The sequence below is a fragment of the Schistocerca piceifrons genome, chromosome X, assembly GCF_021461385.2.
Source record: "Schistocerca piceifrons isolate TAMUIC-IGC-003096 chromosome X, iqSchPice1.1, whole genome shotgun sequence".
Taxonomy (NCBI): Eukaryota; Metazoa; Arthropoda; class Insecta; order Orthoptera; family Acrididae; genus Schistocerca; species Schistocerca piceifrons.
Window position 1 is genome coordinate 426,652,419 of NC_060149.1, and position 13,181 is coordinate 426,665,599.

The following is a 13,181-nucleotide window of genomic DNA, read 5'->3' on the forward strand; positions in this document are numbered from 1 at the left end:
CAGCGCGGTTGCAACTGCTGGAGGCACACTGGTGCATGTCGACTTGCTGCAGTACGTCTACCCAGCGCATCCAACTCGCGCTCGATGGGGTTTAAATCGAGGGAACGGACTGGCCCGTCCGTTCGCCATTCCTCGCATTCCAAGAATTCCTCCACGCGCGCTGTTCAATGCAGTCGTGCATTATCATCCATAAAAATGAAATAAGATCCGAAGTTACCACAGAAAAGATGCACATGGGGAAGAAGCACCGTGTCACAATAACATTGACCGGTTTATGTACCGTTTTCAAAGATTAGGAGGTCAGTACTCCTATCCAACACTATGCCTCGAAACACTATGACGTCTGGACCACCAAAACCACCACATTCGACAACGTTCCAGGGTGCATCCTCTCGCTATATGAGAGTACATATTGCACACAGAAACATGGTCGATCATGATCGTTTTGGTGGTCCAGGCGTTATGGCGTGTGGGGAATAGTATTTTATTGGCATATTGACCTCCAAATCTTTGCCACAGTACACTCCTTGGTCGACGTTTTAATGTACTCCTTCCCCGTTTGCGTCGTTTCAGAGTTTCATACAGCCCTCACTCTATTTTTATAGATGCCAATTTACGATCGTATAGTACAGCCCAAGTGTAGGAGCTCTTGGAACGAGAGGAATTCGGCGAATCGCTTGGACTGCCCAATCAAATGGTTCAAATGGCTCTGAGCACTATGGGACTTAACTGCTCTGGTCATCAGTTCCCTGGAACTTAGAACTACTTAAACCTAACTAACCTAAGGACATCACACACATCCATGCCCGAGGCAGAATTCGAACCTGCGACCGTAGCGGTCACGCGGTTCCAGACTGTAGCGCCTAGAACCGCTCGACTTAAATCCACAGGAGTACGTTTAGGACGCGCTGAGGAGACGTACTGCGGCACGTCTGCATGCATCAACTACCCTGCAGCAACTGTCAACCACACTGGTTGAGTAATGGAACGCCCTACCTCATGAACTCCTTACCAGCCTTGTGGACAGCCTGGGAGCACGTGGCACAGCATGGATTGCTATCCGTGGTGATCACATGCCCTATTAAGAACCATATTCCGTCGTTTGCAAAGTGCAGGGAACGACTGTAGATCGCGATGACTTCATTGTAACGTGCACTTTGAATAAAAGTGTCAACTGTGTACGTGTTGTTGCGTACTTCTTTCAGTTATCTTCTGTACAATACTGTAGCAGTTCTTTCTATGTAAGGTCCAAGCTTCATCAAGCTATGTTACTTGCAGGGACACATCGTACAGAAATTTGCTTTCGCACGTAAGTTTCGCACACCAGTATATTATGTACAGAATTAAGTTACAAAAACAGACAAGCTATGTCTCTACTGCTTCAGAGAAAACGTCAAGATGGATCGACATTACATATTTGGGGCAGTCAAATTAAAATGAGGCAGATACAGAAGAAAAAACGTAAACTTCGTCCGAAGCAAATTGACGACTACGAATGTCTCTCTTGAGGGCTCCAGAAATATGGAAATCACATAGGGAGAGATCGGCATTTTATGGAAGATGTTTAACGGCTTCGTAGTGACATTTCTTCAGCGTCAACGAAACAACCTAGGCAATACGTGGGCACCCTCACACAAGGCCAGAATCGTGCTGCAGTGGTTTGAGAAGCATGGTAGTGCACTCGCGATGATGTCTTGGCCACCAAATTCGCCTGATCTGAAACCAACAGCACATATCTGGAACGCTATTAGGCGCCGACCACAAACCACCGGCTCGGAGTGACTTGCGCGTAGACATCTGGTCACACGTAGCTCCTGAAAACAAACCCATGTCACTCAAATTCGTTGCTATATTGTATTCCAAACGTGGATCAACACGCTACTAATCAGATGTTTATAATGTTTTGACTCATTATTTCCCATATGTATTACATCAGAATACAAGATGGCCAGAAGAAAACTGTCCTTAAAAGCATGTACAAGTCCGACATGAAGTACGTGGCATAGTTAATAAAGAGGAGAAATTCTTATTACACAAGAGGCTGCAATTAGTCCCCATAGACAACGATGTGTTGCAAAATTTATTCTTTCGTCATTTTCCGACGAAATGTCGAAAATGCTTTTCAAGGAGTATTAAAAACGAGATTAGCTACTAATATTTTTATCGCTTACACTTCGTCCATTATATAGATGCTAAACATAATTGTTCCAGTCATCTGTTTATTATTTTATTGTTATTATATTATTGTGAGAGATTATGATTATAATGGAACAGTGTCAGTGTCCAAGTACGCAGTGTGTTGATGTGATCTGGCTGGCTCTGAGCACTATGGGACTCAACTGCTGAGGTCATTAGTCCCCTAGAACTTAGAACTAGTTAAACCTAACTAACCTAAGGACATCACAAACATCCATGCCCGAGGCAGGATTCGAACCTGCGACCGTAGCGGTCTTGCGGTTCCAGACTGCAGCGCCTTTAACCGCACGGCCACTTCGGCCGGCTGATGTGATCTGACGAGTTATTTAGCCAAGTTTGTATGAGTTTAATTATAATGATAAATCATTGTTGTGGATTTAAGAAGATAAAACAAATCATTTATGCACTGTCTGAGATCATCCTTTACTTAGTATTATTTGTTATTGCAAAAATTAGCAAAACAAGCATTAAAAAGGATGCCATTAAGCTTGAAGGAGGCCTAGCTTTGGCCTTTGCCGTTTCCATTCGGTAGGGCTTCTTCTACAAGAGAAAATGCGATTGAGGCAAGCCGGGAGAACAGTGCTGAGATACGGATAACAGGCTACCTCGATCCATTTCATTTTGGGAACTCCTTTTACACGGAAAAAACTTTACCGTAGAGTGACTGACTAGGGCAGATATAGCTGGAAAACAGTGATTGTGAAAGGGCGTGTTCTGTGGTGCTCTCCACAAGTTGTCACAATTTGTGCTAACATCGGCACAAAATAGTGAAGGGAGATATCATTAGTAAACTGCAAAAAGTCAACATTGATAATAATGATCCGCTGTTGCAAGATTTACCAGACTCGATTATGGGTTTGCTGTGGTTGCACAACAAGTATACCCAATGTGGGCAGCCTTTGCGACGCCGCTGTCATGTTGTTTTAACAAGAAACGTAAAGATTTGGCAGAAGTGTTTGATTTCGAGAATACAATTTATTTTTTCTTAAATGTTACATTCAGATGGACAATTGTGATTGTGAAAGCAGCAGAAGGAGCTGCAGTATTTACCCAAATTCAAACAGTCGTAATATTACGCATTTTTATGGGTCATTCTGCTACATTACTCAAGTAAAATCCACTTGCATTAAGTCACTTTCTTATTTCAAAAGTGCACTTTTTTTATTCAAATGACAAGTATTAACTTTAACTGAATTCTGAAAAGTAGTTAAGTAATGAAAAAAGGTCAATATATATTTCTTCACTTTCATTATGGTTCTCAAAACCTAGTTTTAAGTAATTGTTCCTCGTTAAATGAACAAATTTAATTTTCAAAATCAATTTGTTCAGAACGTGGGGACTGTATATAGTTAATAGAAGTATTAAATTTTAGGGGGGAATTTCTCAAGGCGAATTTCGTTACAGTTCCTGTTTCAGTGGTAGATGCAATAACTGTTCACTGGAAAACCGAAATCAAGGCATCGCATATTTTGTTGCTAACGTCTGCTAACCAATGGTTTGTCTACTAAACGCATCAGAAAAACTCTAATACGAAAATTAAATTTCAGTCAGGTATACATACGGTCAAGATTAGTTACAGAGGGCATTGTAGTTAAGTATACTGTTCAAAGTACTGTGGTTCGCAGTTATGCTTTTAGATGATAAGTTAAACAGACAACGTCGTAGCAAGGTCGTGATGCTTACCAGCCACGAAATGACTCTTGAATAATCTTACATGAAGAGGACCCTAAGTTTGAGTGTAGGAAAGAGGGCTATGGGTTAATAACACATGGTGACCGTGACAGGGCAATTTAAATTTGCTGGTTGTAGTGGCAAGAGTTTGCGAATAGTGCAATAACAGTGTCCATTACAGTGAAAGATGTGGAATGTAGTTGTATTATAGCGGTGGTGAAACAAGAACGTAACCAACAATACCGACATTTAAGTAATAACATTATGTAAAATGTAACAGCGCAAGAGGCATCAGACTAAAACGTTGTAGTTTGATGCCTCTTGTGCTATGTATGTGCCACTCTTAGCCGGCTACGACAGTTAACTTGAACCGAGACTTGGAACCGTGGTTTTATCATTCTGTGATAACTCTCTGTCCTTTTTATTATTATTTTTATTCTTGACTCATGGAACGCAAACATGTCATTTGACGAGAACATTGTTTCCGAAACTTTAAAGTTGTTACGTGAGTTCATGTAACTATTACCGTTCTGATAAGGATGGTCTTAGAACTATCGACACCTGGTTAATGTGTTTTTTTTTTCTTAATACTTGCATCTGGTTGGCTGACTATTACATTTTATATAACGGCATACACGGTTGCTGAGCTCACAGCCTCAAAATGTTTAAAATATTAAGTAATAACAATCAGAAAAAACCTGAAACGTAATGGTGGCAGGCGAGAACGGAAAGAAAAAATGAGAGCGGCAGCCAGCGGCTGGAGAAGCAAGCCTGCACGTCATATCGATTGGCTGGGAGGCTGGGCGGCGTCCCTCCTAAATCCTCGCCAGTAGAATAGTCTGGCTACATGTTTACGACTGCGAGCGAAAGTGACAGAGCCGGTGGCTCATTAAGTGAATGTAGGGCAGTGGGACACGAAACAGCTCTGCGTTCCAGGACTGCCGATAGATTGAACAATTAAGATTCAGACAGAAGTGGTAGATGACGAATCGCGGATAGTCTTACGCAATTAGAGAATCATCTCTCTAGTAAGCGAGGAAAGAATTAGAATTATCTCTCTTTGGTTATATGTCAACGTTTGCCAAAAATACATGAAATGTATTCGCAGTTCCGAATATGGACATCCATCAGCTGTATAATGGAGCTGTTTAATACTACTAAAAATCAGTGACAAAGTCGAGTTTAAGAAAATCAGATTCATTTGAGTGTCATAAAACAGGAAAGGGGGAAACGATGTAGGAACATAAAACCATACTTCTAAAGGAGGTTAGTTCAATAAATGGTCCAGAGGAATTATAACGATTTCCTAAATATCTATGTTGCTAAGAACTTACAACTAATTCGGAAATAAGCTTCTACAAAGAAAACAAGATGTTACAGGTACAATGACGTTATATATCACAGAGAATGAAGGCAGAAAAATTAAAAGCTAAAAAAATTAAAAGTTAACAAACATCGTTGAAGTGTCAGAGTGAGTAATGAGAACGTATAGACAGCATACAAGCTCATTTATGTAATTTAAGACAATCTCCCGCCGCCGCTGCCAAATGTAACCTGAAGTCAACGACTTCACATCATGTCGAACGTGAAACGAACATGTCAGTAGCGTTGTTTGATACATTTACAAACTCTATTCACCAATGTCAAGCACCTCGAGAATGTAGAATCTTCACAGATGGCCTTATTTATCTGATTTTTTAAACAATTATTAGTGTAATTATTGTATTAGCGAGACTCCTTTTTGTGTCTCCAAAAAATATAACCAATTCATTTAGAATTGTAATTGAAATTTCTGTCCGAGATACTTTCAGCCATCCATACAATATTGTGATTCATTATATAATTCTGTCTGAGATACTTAATTACAATACAATACAATGCAATACAAAATACAATATTGTGATTCATTATATTATTCTACATATGTACACCATATAAAAAATTACTCCCCCTCAGGAGACATCAGGCTAATAGCATGTAATACCACCTCTAGTCTTGATAACGACCTCAGGAAAGAGAGTCCATAAGTGTCTTCAGGCATGCCATATACAGCTGAAGGCATTTAGTAATGATTAAATACTCTAAAGTTACCAAACTGTGTTAATTCTGATTGCTACATTTCGTCCCGTCTTCATAATAGTCTCAGAAACTTTGTAAGGGATTGAAATCAGTTGGTTTAGCAGCCCAGATGAGGGGCAGTATGGCGCCCATGTATGCATTAAATCGGGAACCTACGAGTGAACCCCTGTGGCGGCAGCTGTCATCTTGAAAGACAGGAGTGTCCACAGCATGCTCATCGTGAATATGCAGAAGAAACACCATCATTTGGTCGCTGAGAATGTTGAAATAAATATCCTGTCGCATGTTCCCAGTAACCTGAATGAGTGGGCCCAAGTTATAGCACAAAAAAAATCCCAAAGCGTTACAGAACCACCTCCAGATTCACTGCATCGTCTACACACTCCAGGTTTAACACCTCACTGACTTGTTGGTGCATGTGACACATTGCATTTTTTGAAAAGAGGAAGAACCACAACTCGTCGTACCACTACACGCCTCCAGTCAGCTGCCGTCTGTTTCTGTGTATAGTTTGGCCATTAGAAGATGTGTATTATTTGTGCTACTCTCTACAGGAGCCTTTTGTGAGGCAGCAATCTCCAAATATCCATTACATACAGTTCTTTTCACAAAATTAGCTCGGAATTGATTGGGGTGGACTTGCACTCACTGACAGCAACTACTCCCTCGCCTCTGGTCCCTATCAGTTAGAATCTTTTGACAATCTCTGTTCTTACGTCATTTTAGATGGCTACACCATTCCATGCAGACACATTGGACAGCCCACATCGATACACCAACCAATCAGGCAACTCCACCCGTGATCTGAGTGAGGACAGCTCAAAACACGATAGCTACTTTCTGCCAGTCTGTCACGTCTACACCTCAGTAGTGGCATAAAGAGAGAGTTGGCACAGTCTGCATTTTTGCCAAATTTATTCATGATGGTAGCTCTCCCTGTGGGTCCGCTACATCCTCTCCATGAAGATAACATCTGGCAACATCTCTTTGATCACCCACACTCCTCCCACTCCCCCAGTTCCCCTCCTCTCCCCCACCTGCGTAATGGTGGGAAAAACTCCGTCTGCATTGAGCTGTTGGTAAGGAACTTACTGTCTTCATTTTTGAGGTTACCATGTTGGAAATTGGTGGGAAAAACTCAGAAATGTGTTCAGTTGATGAGATATTGCTGTCGGACAGAGAAGAGTTACCTGTAAGTATACAGAAGAGGATTGCGTCCATAGTCTCCTAGACGAGGAATGGATGAGTGTAGGCAGAATACTTTTCAGTAAATAAGGTTGGTGCAGCGGGATGGATTTAAGATGCATTTTGCAACTCATAGAGACTACTGCCTGTGCTGGAACTCTTCATGTTTTTTGGAATGGCTGAACAATCCCCAGTGCAGGAGGCAACTTTGTCTTGTTACACAACTTGAGACTGAATGGACCAGAGTTGCTTGCCTTGTTGTACAGGACTCGAATGAGGATGCTTGAAATGTGTTTTGTTGCCTTTCCGATTGTGTGTGTCAATATGTTCACCGTGCTGTATGCCCTAGCCGACAATACCACTCGAAATTGTCTGGAAACTATCCTACAAGCGCTGCAGATCAAAAACACTCCTCACAAATAGATCTTAACTCTAAACATATCTGAGGTCATGTATGCACGTCGGTGTTTCCGAACACAAACACCCTTCTCTGTGCACTGCCCATAAGCCACGAAGTGCTGAGTGTCCACTGCCATACTGCAAGAGTGTCCGCTTCTGTCGCAGCTTAATCAACGTACTAGTTAGTTCCCTATTCAGCCATCCACAGGGCACTGCGAGCGCCACCGCCACCGCTGGAAACTGTCCCGGCAACAGCAGGCGCAAGGTAAATTTTTTTGTGTCCGCCCGCCTGTCCGCGTTCGCTGGTCGGCGGGTCCCTTTGATCTCACAGTCGAGGAACTATGGACCGGAAGGCGGCGTCGATACCCAGGAAATTTCCATATACCACGTCCACTCTGTCTCGAGTGGTTACTTCCTGTTATAGCACCTACACCTCAAACCCATAGCCCGAAGTGTTCTCCCCCAGAAAATTCCTTTCTTAACAGTTAATGTTGTATCAGTGAACTTATATACACTCCTGGAAATTGAAATAAGAACACCGTGAATTCATTGTCCCAGGAAGGGGAAACTTTATTAACACATTCCTGGGGTCAGATACATCACATGATCACACTGACAGAACCACAGGCACATAGACACAGGCAACAGAGCATGCACAATGTCGGCACTAGTACAGTGTATATCCACCTTTCGCAGCAATGCAGGCTGCTATTCTCCCATGGAGACGATCGTAGAGATGCTGGATGTAGTCCTGTGGAACGGCTTGCCATGCCATTTCCACCTGGTGCCTCAGTTGGACCAGCGTTCGTGCTGGACGTGCAGACCGCGTGAGACGACGCTTCATCCACTCCCAAACATGCTCAATGGGGGACAGATCCGGAGATCTTGCTGACCAGGGTAGTTGACTTACACCTTCTAGAGCACGTTGGGTGGCACGGGATACATGCGGACGTGCATTGTCCTGTTGGAACAGCAAGTTCCCTTGCCGGTCTAGGAATGGTAGAACGATGGGTTCGATGACGGTTTGGATGTACCGTGCACTATTCAGTGTCCCCTCGACGATCACCAGTGGTGTACGGCCAGTGTAGGAGATCGCTCCCCACACCATGATGCCGGGTGTTGGCCCTGTGTGCCTCGGTCGTATGCAGTCCTGATTGTGGCGCTCACCTGCACGGCGCCAAACACGCATACGACCACCATTGGCACCAAGGCAGAAGCGACTCTCATCGCTGAAGACGACAAGTCTCCATTCGTCCCTCCATTCACGCCTGTCGCGACACCACTGGAGGCGGGCTGCACGATGTTGGGGCGTGAGCGGAAGACGGCCTAACGGTGTGCGGGACCGTAGCCCAGCTTCATGGAGACGGTTGCGAATGGTCCTCGCCGATACCCCAGGAGCAACAGTGTCCCTAATTTGCTGGGAAGTGGCGGTGCGGTCCCCTACGGCACTGCGTAGGATCCTACGGTCTTGGCGTGCATCCGTGCGTCGCTGCGGTCCGGTCCCAGGTCGACGGGCACGTGCACCTTCCGCCGACCACTGGCGACAACATCGATGTACTGTGGAGACCTCACGCCCCACGTGTTGAGCAATTCGGCGGTACGTCCACCCGGCCTCCCGCATGCCCACTATACGCCCTCGCTCAAAGTCCGTCAACTGCACATACGGTTCACGTCCACGCTGTCGCGGCATGCTACCAGTGTTAAAGACTGCGATGGAGCTCCGTATGCCACGGCAAACTGGCTGACACTGACGGCGGCGGTGCACAAATGCTGCGCAGCTAGCGCCATTCGACGGCCAACACCGCGGTTCCTGGTGTGTCCGCTGTGCCGTGCGTGTGATCATTGCTTGTACAGCCCTCTCGCAGTGTCCGGAGCAAGTATGGTGGGTCTGACACACCGGTGTCAATGTGTTCTTTTTTCCATTTCCAGGAGTGTAGATATTATCCCCACCCTCCAGGCTTCCTCATTCTACCATCGCCCATGGCTGTGTCAGGTCACTTATTTCTTTGCTTGCGCGCTAATTGTATATCTTTATTAGTGAGAGATTGCAGGATAAAGCGTTCAGCCAACAGCAGAAGCAGTGCCAGTGGCAAAGGTCCTAGGTAATCAGGGGAATGGGAATTACCAGGTAAGCACATATTTTCGTATAACATTTTTGTTATTTAGTGACGTGTTTTCAGATTTCATTGTATATTTCGTTAAAACATTTTTCGTAGCAAGTTCATTTAAAAAAGTCTCGTCAAATTTTCAAGTATATTTTCAGTAAAAAATTTCCCATTCAAGTTCTTGTTGCAGTGTATGTCCCTGAAATGTTGGATGAGCTTCACTAACAGTTGCAGTATGAAAGACAACAGTAACAGCAGCAGCAAGCTAATGGGTGGAAGCAGCCTCCAGCTATGTTTCAGCCACAACAGCAGCATTTTCGTAGTATATTTTCGTTAAAAAAGTTTCGTTGCAAGTCTGTTTGGAAAAGTCCGGTCAGATATCAAATTTCGTAGCATATTTTCGTTACAAAAGGTTGCAAATTCCTGTTTTTGTTGTTACAATATAAATGCTCACATCTATCAATCAGCAGCTGGAGGGTGTTGGTGAGCAGGCCGACGAGTCTGAGCAGTCTCCAGCGGAAATATCACCAACACAACTGTCATGTAAGTTTATATTCTCGTTAAACATTTTGTCATAGTGTTTTATTTTTGTGCTTTTGTGTCTACTCTGTCTATATGTTTTTTTTTTTTTTGAGTCTTTGTGTTTTTGATACTGTAGAGGATTTCGAGTAGATCAATAGGGGTGCTACGTCATTCTCGTTAAACCTATCGCAGGGACCAATGGCCTTTGTAGTCTGGTCCCTTCAACCCCCACAAACCAACCAACCTATCGCAGATGCCCTGTAACTACATATTCTTTCATCAATTCTTATTCATCGTGTTGTACAAGTTTTTAAATCGCTATGCGATTGTTGTTGTTGTTGTAGGCGGTATCAGTGAGATGGACTGGTGGCTCCCTGGCGGTCTGGGTGACGAGATGCTGCGGTGGAGTGAGGGGATGGAGCAGGAAGAGATTTGCACTGTCATTTTGAGGGTGAGACGCCTGAGTGGATGGAGGAGATACCTGACGATCATATCGATTTGCTGTCACTACGGTTGGGGGATAGTATAAGTAATTTATCTTTTGTTGTACATATAATCAGTGTTCTTTATCTCTCTGCAGTAGCGTCAGAGTACTTTATAACATGTGCACTTGTTGCTGTTGTGGTCTTCAGTCCAGAGACTGATTTGATGCAGCTCTCCATGCTACTCTATCCTGTGCAAGCTTCTTCATCTCCCAGTACCTGCATCCTTCTGAATCTGTTTAGTGTATTCATCTCTTGGTGTCCCTCTACCATTTTTACCCTCCACGCTGCCGTCCAATACTAAATTGGTGATACCTTGATGCCTCAGAATATGCCCTACCATCTGATCCCTTCTTCATTACTTATGTGATCTACCCATATAATCTTCAGCATTCTTCTGTACCACCACATTTCGAAAGCTTCTATTCTCTTCTTGTCTAAACTATTTATCGTCCACGTTTCACTTCCATACATGGCTACACTCCATACAAATACTTTCAGAAACGACTTCCTGACACTTAAATCTATACTCGATATTAACAAATTTCTCTTCTTCAGAAAAGCTTTCCTTGCCATTGCCAGTCTACATTTTATATCATCTCTACTTCGACCGTCATCAGTTATTTTGCTCCCCAAATAGCAAAACCCCTTCACTACTTTAAGTGTCACATTTCGTAATCTAATTCCCTCAGCATCACCCGACTTAATTCGACTACATTCCATTATCCTCGTTTTGCTTTTGTTGATGGTCATCTTGTATCCTCCTTTCAAAACACTGTCCATTCCGTTCAACTGCTCTTCCAAGTCCGTTGCTGTCTCTGACAGAATTACATTGTCATCGGCGAACCTTAAAGTTTTTATTTCTTCTCCATGGATTTTAATACCTACTCCGAATTTTTCTTTTGTTTCCTTTACTGCTTGCTCAATATACAGATTGAATAACATCGAGAATAAGCTACAAACCTGTCTCACTCCCTTCTCAACCACTGCTTCCCTTTCATGTCCCTCGACTCTTATAACTGCCATCTGGTTTCTGTGCAAATTGTAAATAGCCTTTCGCACCCTGTATTTTACCCCTGCCACCTTCAGAATTTGAAAGATAGTATTCCAGTCAATATTGTCAAAAGCTTTCTCTAAGTCTACAAGTGCTACAAACGTAGTTTAGCCTTTCCTTAATCTATTTTCTAAGATAATTTCCACCTAACGTTTCGTCTCTATCTGCGGGAGACATCTTCTGAGGTCGTCCGGCTACTGCCACTGAGGTTCCAGGTACTCTCGCATTTATAGAGCGCATAGGGGGCACCACCATTAGTCGCGTCATGCCGACGGTATGCCTATCTTTGAAAGGCGTCATCATTCTCGATTAAGAGTAATCGATTGTCATTCTGCTGGCGCAACGTCGACATCCATATTTTGTCCAACTTTAAAACTTCCTCTTTTATATTCAAATTATTATGGTGTTTGTGAATCTCTATTGCTTCTCTGTACATGCGCGCATGATAGTGGGATGTTCGTGCTAGAACGCTTGTCTCATTAAATTTAATTTCGTGGTTCCCACATCCCGAAAAACATGCTCAGCTATGGCCGATTTCTCGATGTGGCCTACACGACGGTTTCCTTTATGTTCGGCTAAGCGGGTGTTTACACTTCTTTTCGTTGTACCAATACATACTTGTCCACAACTGCATGGAATTTTGTATACCCCAGGTGTTGCTAGGGGGTGTCGGGCGTCTTTAGCAGTTCTTAAACATTCCTTAATTTTCTTGGTGGGTCTGAATATTGTTGCGATCCCATACTTGGCCAGAACTTTCCCGATATGGTCCGTGACTTTATTAATGAACGGTAGGAAAACTTTCCAGTAGGCGACGGTTGTTGCTCTGGACTTCTGACTTCTTTTCTTCTTTGATGGAGGGCTCGATCAATTTCCTTGCTGGTATATCCGTTTTTCATGAAGGCTGACCGTAAGTGATTTAGTTCGTCTTGCAAGTAAGCCGGCTCGCAGATTTTGTTGGCTCTGTCAACCTAGATTTCATGACACCTCTTTTTTGCCTAGGATGATGGTTTGATTCCTTGTGGAGGTATCGATCCGTGTGAGTGTTCTTTCTATATACCTTGTGGCCCAGCGTCCCATCCATCCGTTTAATTACCGACTCATACAGGAAATTGAGTTGACCGTTGCTCTCATTCTCCATCGTAAACTGTATCTTCGGGTTAATATTGTTCAGATGCACCAAGAAGACATCCAGCTCTTCTTCACCATGAGCCCACACTACAAATGTGTCATCAACATAGCGGTACCATTTAGCTGGCTTTTTACTGGCGGTCTGCAGCGCTCACTGTTCGAAGATCTCCATAAATAAATTGGCAACAGCTGGACTGAGAGGGCTTCCCATCGCCACCCTGTTGATCTGTTCGTAAAACTCGTTGTTTTACTGGAAATAAGTTGAAGACAACATCGGCCGTGAAAGTCTACATTTTAAGAGCTCAGTGACTTCGAACGTGGGATAGTTACAGGCTGTAACATGAGTAACAAATCAATCAG